The following is a 16,582-nucleotide window of genomic DNA, read 5'->3' on the forward strand; positions in this document are numbered from 1 at the left end:
CTCCTAGTGGGAGTAGGACTCCCCTTTCCTAGTCCCACTAGGAGGGGGAAGGAAAGAGTGGGAGAGGGGGAAGGCAAGGGCAAGGGGGGCGTCTGATGAAGTCATGTACCTAGGGTAGGGTCATGGACCTGTTCAAGGTACCCTCCCCGAGGACATCTTTTAGAAGAAGCCGTCTTCCAGTCGACCAAGAGGGACTCCACTCGACGGACTAGAAGACGCTCGTACCCCCTACATTACTGTCAGACTTAGAACCACGACAGTTGGCGCCGACCGTGGGGAAGGTGTCTTAGCGACTTATTGGAGAAGTTGCAATCTTTCCGATTCCCATCATCATGGTTTCAGGTGGAGTTTTGGTTGAGGGCCGCGAGATCCGTCTCGGCGCGCTCACATTCGTCGCCGACGACTCTGCCTGGCTGCAGGAGGCTCCGCTCGACGTGGATACGCTCCCGGTCCGCGGAGCTACGCACTTTCGAGCATGCGTCCGCGGCGTCCTTCTGTGGCAACCGTCGACCCAGTATCGGCCGGTTTTCGTGTCATCCTCCCTCCCCGCTTCCCACCGTCGTAAGCGCTCCGGTCGGTCGAGGCTTCAGCGGTGGGTGAGACACGCGGTGGCTCGCCAGTCGACCATCGCCCAAGTCGCGGCAATCGAGCTCGACGAATCTCTCTACGGCCTGTTCGACTGGCTCCGCAGAGACTGCATCCGAGTGCGGCAGCAGTGATCTAGCGGCGGAGGTCCTGATGGTCAATGGACCGCACGTTCGCCCCGGCTTTCCTGGCGCCGAGGGAGGCAACGGCGGAGGCGATCCGTCGCACGACCATGAGGAATACCTCCCCGAGCCCCTCAATTCGCAGCAGAGGGAAGAGCTTCGCCGCCGGAACATGGATGCGCTTCACACTCCGATCGTTGGAGAAACCCCTGAGGCTCGCGCCTTAGAGGACGCGCGCTTGGCCAACCTGGCTGAGCGCACTCGACTGGAAAACCTTCAGCGGGCACTCGACGAGCGCGCGCGGCAACGGATTCCAGACTCCAGTCGACGCCAACTCTTTAAACCTCCAACTCAGGTATATCAAACTCCGACTCAGAATTTAGCAGCTGCAGCCAGTATAGCAGAGTCGATTCAGCCTTCCCAGTCAGAGGCTGGCAGAGGCTTGATGCAGATCAGGGATTTGCTCCGGGCAGCAGGAGATCAGAATTCAGCTGTATCGCAGTCACGGAATAGGATTCACAGCAGATCCGTGGCGGCGAATACGGTCCAGTCGGCTCATAGCCCCAGATCGCCCCCGAGGCGTGAAGGGCGTGGTGACCAGCACAATCAGTACAGGAACTATGAGCAGTATGATCACCTTTTCGATCGCAACGATCGACGTCGAGTGCCCACTCCTTCCCCAAGGGGTGGATCATATGTGCCTCGACAGCAGGATGATAGACGCCAGCACAGTGGCGGGCGAAGGATTCCAGTCGACCCCAGGGAACCAGGCTTCAATGCGAGATCCATCATCGTTCAAGGTTTGGTCGACCGGAACAGAGCCCACAGAGAGGGTAATGACAGAGATGTACCCACCAGCAGCCGAGTGCATGTCTCCGGACCAGAGTGTTTCAACAGAGCCATCAGAGTCGTGGTGATTCCTCCCAACTTCAGGTTGGCGACTAGAGTCAGCAAGTTCAACGGTGACCTCTCCCGAGTGTTTGTCAGGATGTTCGAAGGAACGTGCAAGCGACCAACAGGACTGACAGAGCTGCAATTTTGTGTGCAGAAGTCGAATGAGACTCTGAGGGATTACATCCAGAGATGGATCACACTGCATCACACGGTAGAGAATGTATCTGATCACCAGGCAGTTTGCGCCTTCAAGGAGGGTGTAAAATACAGAGAGCTAAGCCTGAAATTCGGTCGAACCGGAGACATGTCTCTGAGTCGAATGATGGAAATAGCCACCAAATATGCCAATGGTGAGGAAGAGGATCGGCTCCGGAGCGGCAAGCACAAGTCAGTCGCCCAGGACACCGGAGGCGGAAATTCTAGTCGGAAGCAAAAGCGTAAAGCCGAGCCAGCTGCTCCTGGAGAAGCCTTGGCCCTGAATCAAGGAAAGTTCAAAGGGAAGCCCAAGGGGCATTGGAACCCCAAGAAAGTAAAAGATAAAGAAGGAAATGACGTGATGGATTTGCCATGTCACATCCACACCAAGAAAGATGAAGAGGGTAACTTCATTTACCCTAAGCATAGCACTCGACAGTGTCGTCTCCTGATACAGCAGTTCCAAGGGAAGCAGTCCAAGGACAAAGAAAAAGAGTCGGACAAGGTTGAGGACAAGGAGCACAGTGACGAGGAATATCCACTGGTGAACTGACGTGGAGAGCAAAAACCGACTGAAAGTTATAAACTGAGAAGTGAATATGGCTGCTCCGTCAACACCCAATTATCTGAAGTGGTCTCAAACTGCCATTACATTCGACCAATCTGATCACCCGATGCACATAGCCACCCCTGGGAGGCAAGCGTTGGTGGTCGACACAGTCGTTGAGGGCACTCGACTGACCAAAGTGTTGATGGATGGCGGCAGCAGTTTGAATATACTGTACGCTGAGACGCTGAAAGGGATGGGCATTCCGATGTCCAGACTGAGCACAAGCAACATGAGTTTCTATGGAGTCATCCCTGGCAAGAAGGCCGCGTCACTCGGCCAGATTGCTCTTGATGTGGTTTTTGGTGATTCAAAGAATTTCCGCAAAGAGAAGCTGACATTTGAGGTTGTGGATTTCCAGAGTGCCTACCATGCTATTTTGGGCAGGCCAGCTTATGCACGTTTTATGGCCCGACCATGTTACGTGTACCTCAAACTAAAGATGCCTGGCCCTAAAGGCGTGATCACTGTCATTGGTAACCGGAAGAAGGCAGAAGAGTGCTTCCAGAAAGGCTCAAAGATCGCCGATGCTCAGATGGTGGCAGAAGAGTGGCAGGAACACCAGAGGAATGCCGACCCGAGTGATTTGTTGCGAGCCAAAAAACCTGCTACAGAATCAGCGTTCCAGTCGTCTGGTGAGACAAAACCGGTTCACATCCACCCGACCGACCCCAACGCTGCTCCAACTCATATCTCCACAACACTCGACCCCAAATAGGAAGAAGCGCTCATCCAGTTCCTCCGTGAGAACTGGGACATCTTTGCATCGAAACCTTCTGACATGCCGGGTGTACCCAGGGGACTGGCTGAGCATCGTCTGCGAGTCGATTCAAAGGCCAACCTGTGAAGGAACATCTGCGATGGTCCGCCGTCCAGAAAAGGAAGGCTATTGGCGAAGAAGTGGCTCGGCTCCTAGCCGCAGAGTTTATCCGAGAGATTTACCACTCCAGTGGCTCGCCAATGTCGTCATGGTCCCCAAAAAGGACAATTCGCTTCGCATGTACATCGATTTTAAGCATATCAATCGGGCATGCCCGAAAGATCATTTTCCTCTTCCCCGCATCGACCAAATAGTCGACTCGACTGCGGGATGTGAGCGACTGTCTTTCTTGGACGCTTATTCCGGGTACCATCAGATCCGTTTGTTTGGACCCGATGAGATCAAAACAACTTTCATCACCCCATTTGGGTGCTTCTGTTATGTCACCATGCCATTCGGCCTCAAGAATGCCGGGCCACGTTCATGAGGATGATTCAGAAGTGTTTGCTCACTCAAATCAGTCGGAATGTGGAAGCGTACATGGATGACATTGTGGTCAAGTCATGGAAAGGTTCCGACCTGCTGACTGACCTCGTTGAAACATTTGCCAACCTCAGGAGGTACGATATCAAGCTTAACCCATCCAAGTGCACATTCGGAGTTCCTGGTGGAAAGTTATTCGGTTTTCTCGTTTCTGAACGAGGAATCGATGCAAACCCAGAGAAAGTAGGCACTATACTCCGAATGAAACGACCTGTGCATGTGCACGATGTTCAGAAGCTTACTGGTTGCTTGGCCACTTTAAGTCGATTCATCTCTCATCTCGGTGAGAAGGCATTGCCTCTTTACCGACTGATGAAGAAGCCAGACAAGTTCGAATGGACTCCTGAAGCTGACGCAGCGTTTGCAGAGCTAAAAACCCTGCTTTCCACCCAGCCGGTGCTTGCTGCCCCGATCAGCAAAGAGCCTTTGCTGCTTTACATTGCAGCCACAGGACAAGTCGTCAGTACTGTACTTACGGTCGAGCGGGAAGAAGAAGGGAAAGCCTTTAAAGTTCAGCGCCCAGTATATTACATTTCTGAAGTCCTGACCCCATCCAAGCAACGATACCCTCATTATCAGAAGCTTGTATATGGGAGTTATATGACCACGAAGAAAGTTGCTCACTACTTCTCTAACCATATCATCACAGTCGTCAGCGACGCCCCCTTATCAGAGATTCTGCACAACAGAGACGCAACTAGCCGAGTGGCAAAATGGGCGATTGAACTCCTTCCCCTAGATATCAGATTTGAGGCAAAGAAAGCTATCAAGTCCCAAGCAATAGCAGATTTCCTCGCCGAGTGGACTGAACATCAGTTACCGACTCAAGTTCACTCGGAGCACTGGACTATGTTCTTCGATGGCTCCAAAATGCTGAATGGTTCCGGTGCCGGGGTAGTGTTGGTTTCCCCCCGAGGAGATAAGCTCAGATATGTACTCCAAATTCACTTTGATTCCTCCAACAATGAAGCAGAATACGAAGCACTCTTGTACGGGTTGCGTATGGCCATTTCACTCGGCGTCCGTCGCCTCATGGTCTACGGTGACTCAGATTTGGTGGTCAACCTAGTGATGAAGGAGTGGGACATCAGAAGCCCAGTCATGACTGGTTACTGCAATGCAGTCAGAAAGCTGGAGAAGAAATTTGAGGGATTAGAGCTCCATCACGTCCCCGACTGAAAAATCAAGCAGCCGATGACTTGGCGAAGATAGGTTCCAAAAGAGAAGCCATTCCGAGTGGCGTGTTTTTGGAGCATGTTCACACGCCGTCGGTTCAAGAAGATCCTTTCACTGAGGAAGCCCCGCAACCAAAAAGCGCCATAGATCCGACTGAAGTCGAGGTCCCAGCTGTGGTCGACTTAATCATAGAAGTTCTGGTCATCACTCCCGACTGGACAGTGCCCTATATTGCCTATATTCTGAGGAAAGAGCTCCCAGAGAATGAAGAAGAGGCTCGGGAGATCGTCCGCCGATCCAAAGCCTTTACTGTCATGAGGGGACAGTTGTACAGGGAAAGTACGACTGGAGTCAGCCAGAAATGCATAACACCGGAAGAAGGTCGAATGATTCTCAACGACATCCACTCGGCAACCTATGGCCATCATGCGTCCTCTCGGACCATCGTGGCTAAAGCATACCGAGCGGGTTTTTACTAGCCCAGAGCAAATGAAATGGCGAAAGAGATAGTCGACAAGTGTGAAGGATGTCAGTTCTACTCCAACATTTCACACAAGCCCTCCTCAGCCTTGAAGACCATCCCGATCGTCTGGCCTTTCGCTGTTTGGGGTTTAGATATGGTTGGACCGCTGAGAACTGGCAGGAGCGGCTTCACCCATGTACTGGTGGCAGTCGACAAGTTCACCAAGTGGATCGAGGCCAAGCCCATTAAAAATCTTGATGCAGGCACTGCCATCAGCTTCATCCGAGAATTAATATTCAGATATGGAGTTCCGCATAGTATCATCACTGATAATGGGTCAAACTTCGACTCTGATCAATTCAAAGCTTTCTGCACTTCCCAAGGCACTCGAGTCGACTACGCTTCAGTCGCCCACCCTCAGTCGAATGGACAAGCAGAAAGAGCAAACGGCCTCATTCTCAAAGGACTGGAACCTTGGTTGATGCGCGACCTTAAGCACGCAGCAGGCGCGTGGGTCGACGAACTTCCATCAGTTCTTTGGGGATTGAGGACTACTCCAAATCGGTCGACCGGGAGGACTCCGTTCTTTCTGGTCTACGGAGCTGAAGCAGTTCTGCCGAGCGACCTGCTTCATAATGCGCCGCGAGTCGAGCTCTACTCTAAAGCCGAAGCAGAACTAGCCCGGCAGGATGCAGTCGAACTCCTAGAATAGGAAAGAGAGATGGCCATGATCCGATCGACCATCTATCAGCAAGACTTGCGTCGATTCTACGCCAGAAACGTGAAGAGCCGAGCCTTCCAAGAAGGAGACTTGGTCCTCCGAGTCGACCAACAGAAGCCGCACAAACTCGCCCCTACTTGGGAAGGCCCCTTCATTGTTACCAAAGTTCTCCACAACGGAGCATACCATCTTTACAACATCGACCGCCAGATCGACGAGCCACGAGCTTGGAATGCGGATCTGCTCCGCCCCTTTTATACTTAAGTTTTCACTCGGATGAGTTGTAATAAAAGTACTTCTATAGTGTATTCATCAAAGACAAGAGTTTCATAATTTTCTCAGTGATTGTTATTGCTTTTGTTCTCATAAATCAGTCCCCCAGTGGGTGGCTTAGCTGCGAACCCGTTTCGCCTAAGTTTGTAAAAAAATCCTACCGAGTGGTAAGCTAGCCTTCCACTCGGAGGCTTAGCTGCGAATCCATTTCGCCTAAGTTTAAACAAAATCCTACCGAGTGGTAAGCCAGCCTTCCACTCGGAGGCTTAGCTGCAGTCCAAGTACTCGCCTAAGTTAAACAAAATCCTACTGAGTGGTAAGTCAGCCTTCCACTCGGAGGCTTAGCTGCGAATCCGTTTCGCCTAAGTTAAACAAAATCCTACCGAGTGGTAAGCCAGCCTTCCACTCGGAGGCTTAGCTGCAGTCCAAGTACTCGCCTAAGAGGGTGTTTGTTTCCAGGGACTTATTGGCTTAGGGACTTAAAAAAGTCCCTATAAGTCCCATCTAAACCAAACAGAAGGGACTTATAGGGACTTAAAGTGGTCGTTTGGGACTTATGAAATAAGACTCTCAAGGAGGGACTTATAGGGACTTATAGTTGTAATATGGTCTTATAGGGACTTATAAGTCCCAGAAACCAAACAGGTAGGGACTTTTTAGGGACTTGGGACTTATAAGTTGGGACTAAAAAAAGTCCTAAGACTTATAAACCAAACAGGGCCTAAGTTAAAACAAAACCCTACCGAGTGGTAAGCCAGCCTTCCACTCGGAGGCTTAGCTGCAACCTAGTGTTCGCCTAAGTATAAAAGACAACGTGCGCTCCGCAAGGAGGACGAGGCACCGGTCGACCCCTGCCTCCTCCTTCCGAGCAACGCCACAAATACAACGTGCGTTCCGCAAGGAGGACGAAGCGCATGCCGACTGCTACCTTCTCCTCCAAAGCTACGCCACGAAAATCCTACCGAGTGGAGAGCAAACCTCCCACTCGGGGGCTTAGCTGCAGCCCAGTGCTCGCCTAAGTTTCTAAAATCCTACCGAGTGGAGAGCAAACCTCCCACTCGGGGGCTTAGCTGCAGCCCAGTGCTCGCCTAAGTTTCTAAAATCCTACCAAGTGGAGAGCAAACCTCCCACTCGGGGGCTTAGCTGCAGCCCAGTGCTCGCCTAAGTTTCTAAAATCCTACCGAGTGGAGAGCAAACCTCCCACTCGGGGGCTTAGCTGCAGCCCAGTGCTCGCCTAAGTTTCTAAAATCCTACCGTGTGGAGAGCAAACCTCCCACTCGGGGGCTTAGCTGCAGCCCAGTGCTCGCCTAAGTTTCTAAAATCCTACCGAGTGGAGAGCAAACCTCCCACTCGGGGGCTTAGCTGCAGCCCAATGCTCGCCTAAGTTTCTAAAATCCTATCGAGTGAGGAGCAAACTCCCACTCGGGGGCTTAGCTGCAGCCCAGTGCTCGCCTAAGTTTCGAAAATCCTATCGAGTGGAGAACAAATCTCCCACTCGGAGGCTTAGCTGTAGCCCAGCACTCGCCTAAACATGACGAGTACAAGTCGATTGCAATTTGTGCTTCGTCCCTACCTGCAAAAGAGCATCACAGACACTAGTATATATTCCAACCCAAGAAAGATGGTTGTTCGAAAGCAGAAACAAACATATTTCAACGACAAACCAAGTTCGGATAACGTCCTACGGATCCAGAAGTGCTCAGGCATCAAGCCTGTTAAGGTTTATCGGTTACAAAAATCACTCGGCATTCCGAGGCAAATTCAAAGCATCAAACATAGAAGTTTTTTACCCCTCCTGCGGAGGGCTGGAAGGTGCAACAAACTCATCCAAATCGATCCCGTCTGCGATCCGAGTGGCAGCAGCAATGAAGGTCTCCATGAAAGAACGGAAGTCATGCTTCCTGGTATTGGCCACCTTGAGAGACACCAGCTTGTCTTCTCTCGCTTCCTTGCAGTGGATGCGGACTAAGGACAGAGCAACGTTGGCACCACACCTGGCAGAAGACTTCTTCCATTCTTGCACTCGTCTTGGAACTTCGTTCAGTCGAGTCATCAGAGACTCGAGGTCGTTCTGAAGTGTTTCTTCTGGCCAGAGTGATGTATCGATGCGCGACGTTGCAGCCTTCAGTCTTGCAAGGTAGTCGACCACTGCAGCAACGCGAGACTTGAGGCAGAGGACGTTCATAGCGGCTTCATCTTTCACTGGAGAGTTGATGGGGTCCAAGCCAGTCACCACTCGACTAGTCTCTTCTTCAAAGTTTTGGCAGAATTCCGTGGACACGATTCAAGGATAAGCTAATGTTCCTACAGCAAGTCAGTAATTACCAGTCGGATATAAGAGGTTACCTTCGAGCATGAGGAATAGCTTCTTGGCGAGTCCTCCCAGATAAACCTCCAAGTCATTCTTCTTTCCCGCCAGTTCGCCAACTTTGTCACTCAGGGTTATCTTCTCACGATTCTGTTGGGTGACCTCCTTGTTGGCTGCATCGAGAGCAGCTTTCAGAGTGGCATTCTCCTCTTCAAGTTTGCTTATCGAAGCCAACTTCTCTTCGGCAAGCTTCATCTTGTCCGAAGCCGCTTTCTGCGCCTCGGCAAGATCTAGGTCCTTCTTCTTCAGAGCATCCTTCAGTTTATCTGCAAAACGACAGTGAGATCAGACTCAAGAACGGACAAAAATAAGGATAGTCGTCAAGATCCTCACCAAGCATACCTTTTGCCTCTTCCTTTGACTTCATAAAGTTCTCCTGGACAAGCTTCAGATCAAGTTCAAGCTGGATATGCTTGTTCTCCAACTCGGTATAACGAGAAACAAGGTCGCAAGATTTCTGCGAAAAATCAGTCGGCATACATCAAAGATAGAGCACTTCCGAGTGACTAAGAGAAAAATCGTAGTGTTCCTAAGACTACAGCCGAATCAAAAATATTCAACTATAGTCTCAGGGACTACACCCAGTGGGTGCACTCAGCGTGCCCCCACTGGTTCTACCGGCTCGGATCGATCAGTTGATCGAAAGCAACTAACTGTCAGCAGTTAGGCTCAAAAAAACACGAAGAATTATTCAGACCATAGCCGACTGCCAGCAGTCGACCACGGTCTTGGGGACTACACCCAGTGGGTGCACTCAGCGTGCCCCCACCGGTTCCATGATTCCACTCGACCAGTTCGAGTGAAACAAGTAAAAATGGGAAATTTCAAGACACACAGACTACAGTCGACTGCCAGCAGTCCACCGTAGTCTTGGGGACTACACCCAGTGGGTGCACTCAGCGTGCCCCCACTAATCCTGCCTTTCCAATCGACACACCCAGTGGGTGCATGACAAACATCAAGATTTCCAGTCGGTGTTCAACTAACCTGGACATTACTCTGAAGAGCTGAACTCGCGTCATAAGCTGCTTGGCTGGCGGTTCGGATCGCCTTCACCTGCTCCATCATGATCCCTGCTTGACGAATGGCTTCTTTGGCAGCGCTCGCTTGGTCCTCCGGGACGTGGTACGTGGAGAAGAGAGAAGGTGGATCGGCACTTGACGACGAAGGGCGAGCAACCATCAACGGCTCCGCAAAGGACACGGTAGCCCGAGCAACATTGCTCCCCTCCGGAATCAGTGGTTCAGGTGCTGACACAACCTGAGCAGTCTTGCCAACAGTCGCCTTCCTGCTCCTCCTCGGCCTCAGTGGCGCTTCATCGTCATCGTCAGGGAGATCGATGATAATGCTAGGTGGAGCTGCAGAAGAAGTTCAAAGTCAAAAATAAAGATCCAATCAACCGAAAGCGAAACTGCGTAGATCATACCAGGATGAGAAGTAGAAGCATCTTCCATTTCTTGATCCTCATGCCTGGCTGAAGTTTCAGAAGTAGCAGCACTGCGATTTCAAAAATCAGTCGGTCATCGATCGAGTCGACAAAGAATATATCCATGTTAAAAGGAAAAACATGAGTTATGCTATTACCCAGAAACAGTCGGGATCTCCATCCTCATCTTTGGTAGGGCCTTCGCCGGCTTTGTCGGGGCCGCTCGGGGTTGCTTCGACGCCTTCTTAGTCGGCGCCGATGAAGTCGTCCGAGGGTGTTTCCTCGATTGCCCAGCAGGCACGACTCCCTTGCCGCGTTCGACCGCAGGGTCGTGGGCGAGCTTGGACCTTCTTTCAGAACGGGAGGCACAACTTCCTCCTCCTCCTCCTCATCGGAGCCTTCATCTTCATCATCCTCGTCGCCGTCCGACTCCCACTCCTCTTGACTTTCACCTCCACTTCCTTCCTCCTCCTCGGTCTATGCTTGCGCCCCATTGGGCATCGAATACAACTCAGTGGTGGCCTGAAAGACAACAAACAAGACAAAAGTCAATCGACTGATCTATATCAAAACAAAATGGACGAAGCATGATTACAATCGGAGATAAGTGGTCATACCTTGTCTGCCTCATAAGATTGATCAAGTGGCGGGATCCTCCTGGCTCCACGAGGGTTGTCCTTGTTCCCCATGATGGCAGTCATCCACCTCTCTAGTGTGACATCGTCGACTTCTTCTGGGTGGACCCGAGTGGTGTCTTCAGTACCAGAGTACAACCACATCGGGTGACCCCGGTACTGGAGTGGCTGGATACGCCGTCGAAGGAAAACCTCTAGAAGATCCATGCCAGTCACACCATCGCGAATGAGCTGGACTACCCGCTCCATCAGCATTTTAACCCGAGCCTTCTCCTCCGGAATTACTTTCAGAGAAGATGGCTTGTTCACTCGACTCATGGTGAAGGGAGGGAGCCCAGTCGACTGCCCTGGTGTCGACCGGTCTTGGCAGTAGAACCAGGTCGACTGCCACCCTCTAACCGACTCGGGAAGGGTCATAGCTGGAAAGGCACTCTTACTCCTCATCTGGAGCCCAAGACCCCCACACATCTGGATTACTTGGGTTCTCTCGTCATTCGGATTGGCCTTTTTGACCGTCTGAGAGCGGCAAGTGAATATGTGTTTGAAAAGGCCCCAATGCGGCCGACAACCCAAGAAGTTTTCGCACAGAGACACGAAAGCGGCGAGATAGGCAATAGAATTGGGTGTGAAGTGATGGAGCTGAGCCCCGAAGAAGTTCAGAAACCCCCGAAAGAAGAGATGCGGCGGCAAAGAAACCCCACGATCGACATGAGTCGCTAAGAGGACACACTCACCCTCCTGAGGCTGCGGCTGCCACTCCGTCCCCGGAAGCCTCGCTGCTCCGTGCTCGATCAGCCCCTCGTTGGCCAGGTCGTCGAGATCCTTCTCGGTGATGGTTAGACGGATCCAATCCCCTTGGATCCAACCTTGTGGCAGGCGGGACAGCGACGAGGATCCACCCTGACTGGTCGCTCTCCCCTTCGCCTGCGCCGTTGCCTTCTTCGCCCGCTAAAAAGTCGCCGTCCTCTCCTTCACCATTGTCGCCAACGAGGCTGGAACGGAGCAGCGGCGCTGAGCAGTTGGCGAGCGTAGTGGATGAATCTGGAGACGAGGGAGGGGAAAATGAGGAGGCACTGTTCAAAAACCTCCGCCCGGTTCCTTATATGGAGTCGCTTCCGAGTGGCTGACAGGTAGGCCTAGGCAATCCTGTCAAATCCTGAAACAGTCGCGCGACTGATACATGGTGAAAAAGGCGGCACGGGAATCGAGGCGTCTCTGCCTTATCCCATCCGAGTACCGCGACCTTCCGCACTTTGCGCGCTTCCCAAAATTCAGATCCCATTAAATCCGCTAACTGTAGGACAACTTGTCAGACGGAAGATCTCCTGCGATCCGTTGCTCGGAAATTTCCAAGTTCATGAAGTTCACTCGACAGATATAAAGAATGGATCAAGGCGACTGAAAGAAAGTTGACATCCTCACTTGAAAGTCATTGATCCAGAGCAAAACACCTTTACAACACCAGAAGGCAGGTCGGAAAGATTGCCAACTCCTTCCTCAATCAAACCTCGATCCATTCGGGGGCTAATGATGAAGTCATGTACCTAGGGTAGGGTCATGGACCTATCCAAGGTACCCTCCCCGAGGACATCTTTTAGAAGAAGTTGTCTTCCAGTCGACCAAGAGGGACTCCACTCGACGGACTAGAAGACACTCGACGAACCTGAAGACACTCGACCATGAAGACTCACTCGACCACCAGGAGTTCAAGATCTACTCTGTATCCAAACGGTCTGTAATTAAGTAGTCTTTATGGTCATGATGACACTTTATGTAAGGCGTTACCAGTAACGCCAGACCTTAATGTACTTTAACCCTCCGCTACGTGAGCTGGCTGGGGTCTTGGCATCCTCTATATAAGCCACCCCCCTCCACTGGCAGAAGGGTTCACACCCCTGTAACTCTCACACATATAATCCAGTCGACCGCCTTCGGGCTCCGAGACGTAGGGATGTTACTTCTTCCGAGAAGGGCCTGAACTCGTAAAACACTTGTGTGCACAACTACTCCATAGCTAGGATCTTGCCTCTCTTTAGTACCCCCCTACATACTGTCAGACTTAGAACCACGACAGCGTCCCCCCCCCTTCCTTGTCCTATTCAGACTCAATGGGAGGGGGCGCGCGGCCTGCCCTGATCGGCCCCTCTCTCTCTCCACTAGGGCCCACCAAGGCCCATTAGTCCCTCTCGGGGGTGGGGGGAAGGGGGGGTTCCGATAACCCTCTGGCACTCCGGTTTTCTCCGAAATCACCCGGAACACTTCCGCGTCTGAATATAGCCGTCCAATATATCAATCTTTATGTCTCGACCATTTCGAGACTCCTCGTCATGTCCGTGATCATATCTGGGACTCCGAACTACCTTCGATACATCAAAACACCTAAACTCATAATACTGATCGTTAAGCGTGCGGACCCTATGGGTTCGAGAACTATGTAGACATGACCAAGACACGTCTCCGGTCAATAACCAATAGCGGAACCTGGATGTTCATATTGGCTCCCACATATTCTACGAAGATCTTTATCGGTCAAACCGCATAACAACATACGTTGTTCCCTTTGTCATCTGTATGTTACTTGCCCGAGATTCGATCGTCGGTATCTCAATACCTAGTTCAATCTTGTTACCGGCAAGTCTCTTTACTCGTTCTGTAATGCATCATCCCGCAACTAACTCATTAGTCACATTGCTTGCAAGGCTTATAGTGATGTGCGTTACCGAGAGGGCCCAGAGATACCTCTCCGACAATCGGAGTGACAAATCCTAATCTCGATCTATGCCAACTCAACAAGTACCATCGGAGACACCTGTAGAGCACCTTTATAATCACCCAGTTAAGTTGTGACGTTTGGTAGCACACAAAGTGTTCCTCCGGTATTCGGGAGTTGCATAATCTCATAGTCATAGGAACATGTATATGTCATGAAGAAAGCAATAGCAATATACTAAACGATCAAATGCTAAGCTAACGGAATGGGTCAAAGTCAATCACATCATTCTCTAATGATGTGATCCCGTTAATCAAATGACAACTCATGTCTATGGCTAGGAAACATAACCATCTTTGATTCAACGAGCTAGTCAAGTAGAGGTATACTAGTGACACTCTGTTTATCTATGTATTCACACATGTACTAAGTTTCCGGTTAATACAATTCTAGCATGCATAATAAACATTTATCATGACATAAGGAAATATAAATAACAACTTTATTATTGCCTCTAGGGCATATTTCCTTCACGACTCTGGTGTTCTGAGTTAATTGCCACCTCATCCTTTTTTTCTCTCTCCCCCTGAGGGAGTCCTGGATTAGGGGGTGTCCGGATGGCCGGACTATGACCTTTGGTCGGACTCCCGAACTATGAAGATACAAGATTGAAGACTTCGTCCCGTGTCCGGATGGGACTTTCCTTGGCGTGGAAGGCAAGCTTGGCGATACGATATGAAGATCTCCTCCCATTGTAACCGACTCTATGTAACCCTAGCCCTCTCCAGTGTCTATATAAACCGGAGAGTTTTAGTCCATAGGACGAACAACAATCATACCATAGGCTAGCTTCTAGGGTTTAGCCTCTCTGATCTCGTAGTAGATCAACTCTTGTACTACCCATATCATCAATATTAATCAAGCAGGAGTAGGGTTTTACCTCCATCGAGAGGGCCCGAACCTGGGTAAAAACATCATGTCCCTTGTCTCCTGTTACCATCCGCCTAGACGCACAGTTCGGGACCCCCTACCCGAGATCCGCCAGTTTTGACACCGACATTTGTGCTTTCATTGGGAGTTCCTCTGTGTCGTCACCTTTAGGCCCGATGGCTTCTTCGATCATCAACCACGACGCGGTCCAGGGTGAGACTTTCCTCCCCGGACAGATCTTCGTATTCGGCGGCTTCGCACTACGGGCCAATTTGCTTGGCCATCTGGAGCAGATCGAAAGCTACGCCCCTGGCCATCAGGTCAGGTTTGGGAGCTTAAACTACACGGCCAACATCCGCGGGGACTTGATCTTCGACGGATTCGAGCCACGGCCGAGCGTGCCGCACTGTCACGATGGGCATGATCTAGCTCTGCCGCCGGACAGCGCCCAGAGCGCCGCTCAGGTGCCCGCTCCGACCGTTAGCTCGGAGCCGACTACGCCAGTCGGGGATGGACGATTGGACGCCGCCCCAGGAGCCGCAATCTCTACGGCAATAGAGTCGAATACCAGCCTAGTCCTTTGCAAGGCCCGTGACTCCAAGGTGTCGGACTCCGTTCCGGACTCCGAATCTTCCGCACCCCTTCCGATCGAACCCGATTGGGCTCCGATCATGGAGTTCACCGCCGCGGACGTCTTTCAGCACTCGCCCTTTGGCGATATCCTAGATTCACTAAAGTCTCTCTCTTTGTCAGGAGAGCCCTGACCGGACTATGGTCAGTACGGTTGGTATGCGGACGACGAAGAAATTCAATCCCACCCACCACCCACTTTGTAGCCACTATCGACGATTTAACCGACATGCTCGACTTCGACTCCGAAGACATCAACGGTATGGACGCCGATGAAGGAGACGACCAAGAACCAGCACCTATAGGGCACTGGAAAGCCACCCCATCATACGATGTATGCATGGTGGACACACCTAAAAGAAACAACGACGAGGATCAAAAGGGCGCAACCAGGGATCGCTCCCTCGAAAAACAATCAAAGCGGCGGCGTAAGCGCCGCACCAAGCCCCACCTCGACAAAGACCCAACCATAGAGCAGGGAGAATCAACGGAAGACGAACATGCCATCAAGCAACCATCCAAACAGGGTGGACAAACCGAACAATCCGTCCCCGGGAAAGATAATAGTCTGGACGACCTCACACCGGACAAGTTGCTGGAACACCAGAACCTCCACCAAAGGCTCGTTGCCACTGCACGTAGCTTGAAAAAGCAGAAGCGGAAGCTCAAAACAGCAGAAGATGCACTCAGAATCAGATGGAGCAAAGTACTCAATACCGCACACAAGTACGGCAACAGTCATCACACAAAGAGCTATCCGAAGCGGAAATTACTACCGGAATTTGATGAAGAGGCCTTAGAGCCCCCACAGTCAAAAAACAAGGAAGCCACCAGGTCGGATAGACAACCCCACGATCGATCTCAAGCGACAAAGGGTGCCGCACTCAATACGGCACGCGATCCGCCCAAGGATTCGCATCAAAAAACTGGTCCAATCAGATCCATCTATGGGCCAAGAAAGCAAGCTCCAGCGAGCAATGCAATGCAAAAAATATCTGAACATCGCGGCACACCTACATACAGGGGCGCCGCACATCCCCTATGTTTTACCGATGCGGTACTGGATCATGAATTTCCAGAGGGATTCAAGCCCGTTAACATAGAAGCATACAACAGAACAAGAGACCCTGGAGTCTGGATCGAGGATTATATCCTCCACATACACATGGCCAGAGGAGATGACCTTCACGCCATAAAATACTTACCCCTTAAGCTCAAAGGGCCAGCCCGGCATTGGCTTAAAAGCCTTCCTGAAAACACCATGGGAAGTTGGGAAGCGCTCGAGGATGCTTTCCGGGCAAATTTTCAAGGGACCTATGTCCGACCTCCGGATGCAGATGATCTGAGTCATATAACTCAGCAGCCCGGAGAGTCAGCCCAGAAACTCTAGAACAAATAGTCGACTGTCTGGATGCCGAGGCCCTAGCAGCTTTCAAACATAGCGTCTGAGACGAATGGCTTGCCAGACACCTCGGCCAAGAAAAGCCAAGAACAATGGCCGCATTAACAAGCCTCATGACCCGCTTTTGCACAGGAGAGGATAG

Source organism: Triticum aestivum, chromosome 2B (assembly GCF_018294505.1).
Source record: "Triticum aestivum cultivar Chinese Spring chromosome 2B, IWGSC CS RefSeq v2.1, whole genome shotgun sequence".
Classification (NCBI taxonomy): Eukaryota; Viridiplantae; Streptophyta; class Magnoliopsida; order Poales; family Poaceae; genus Triticum; species Triticum aestivum.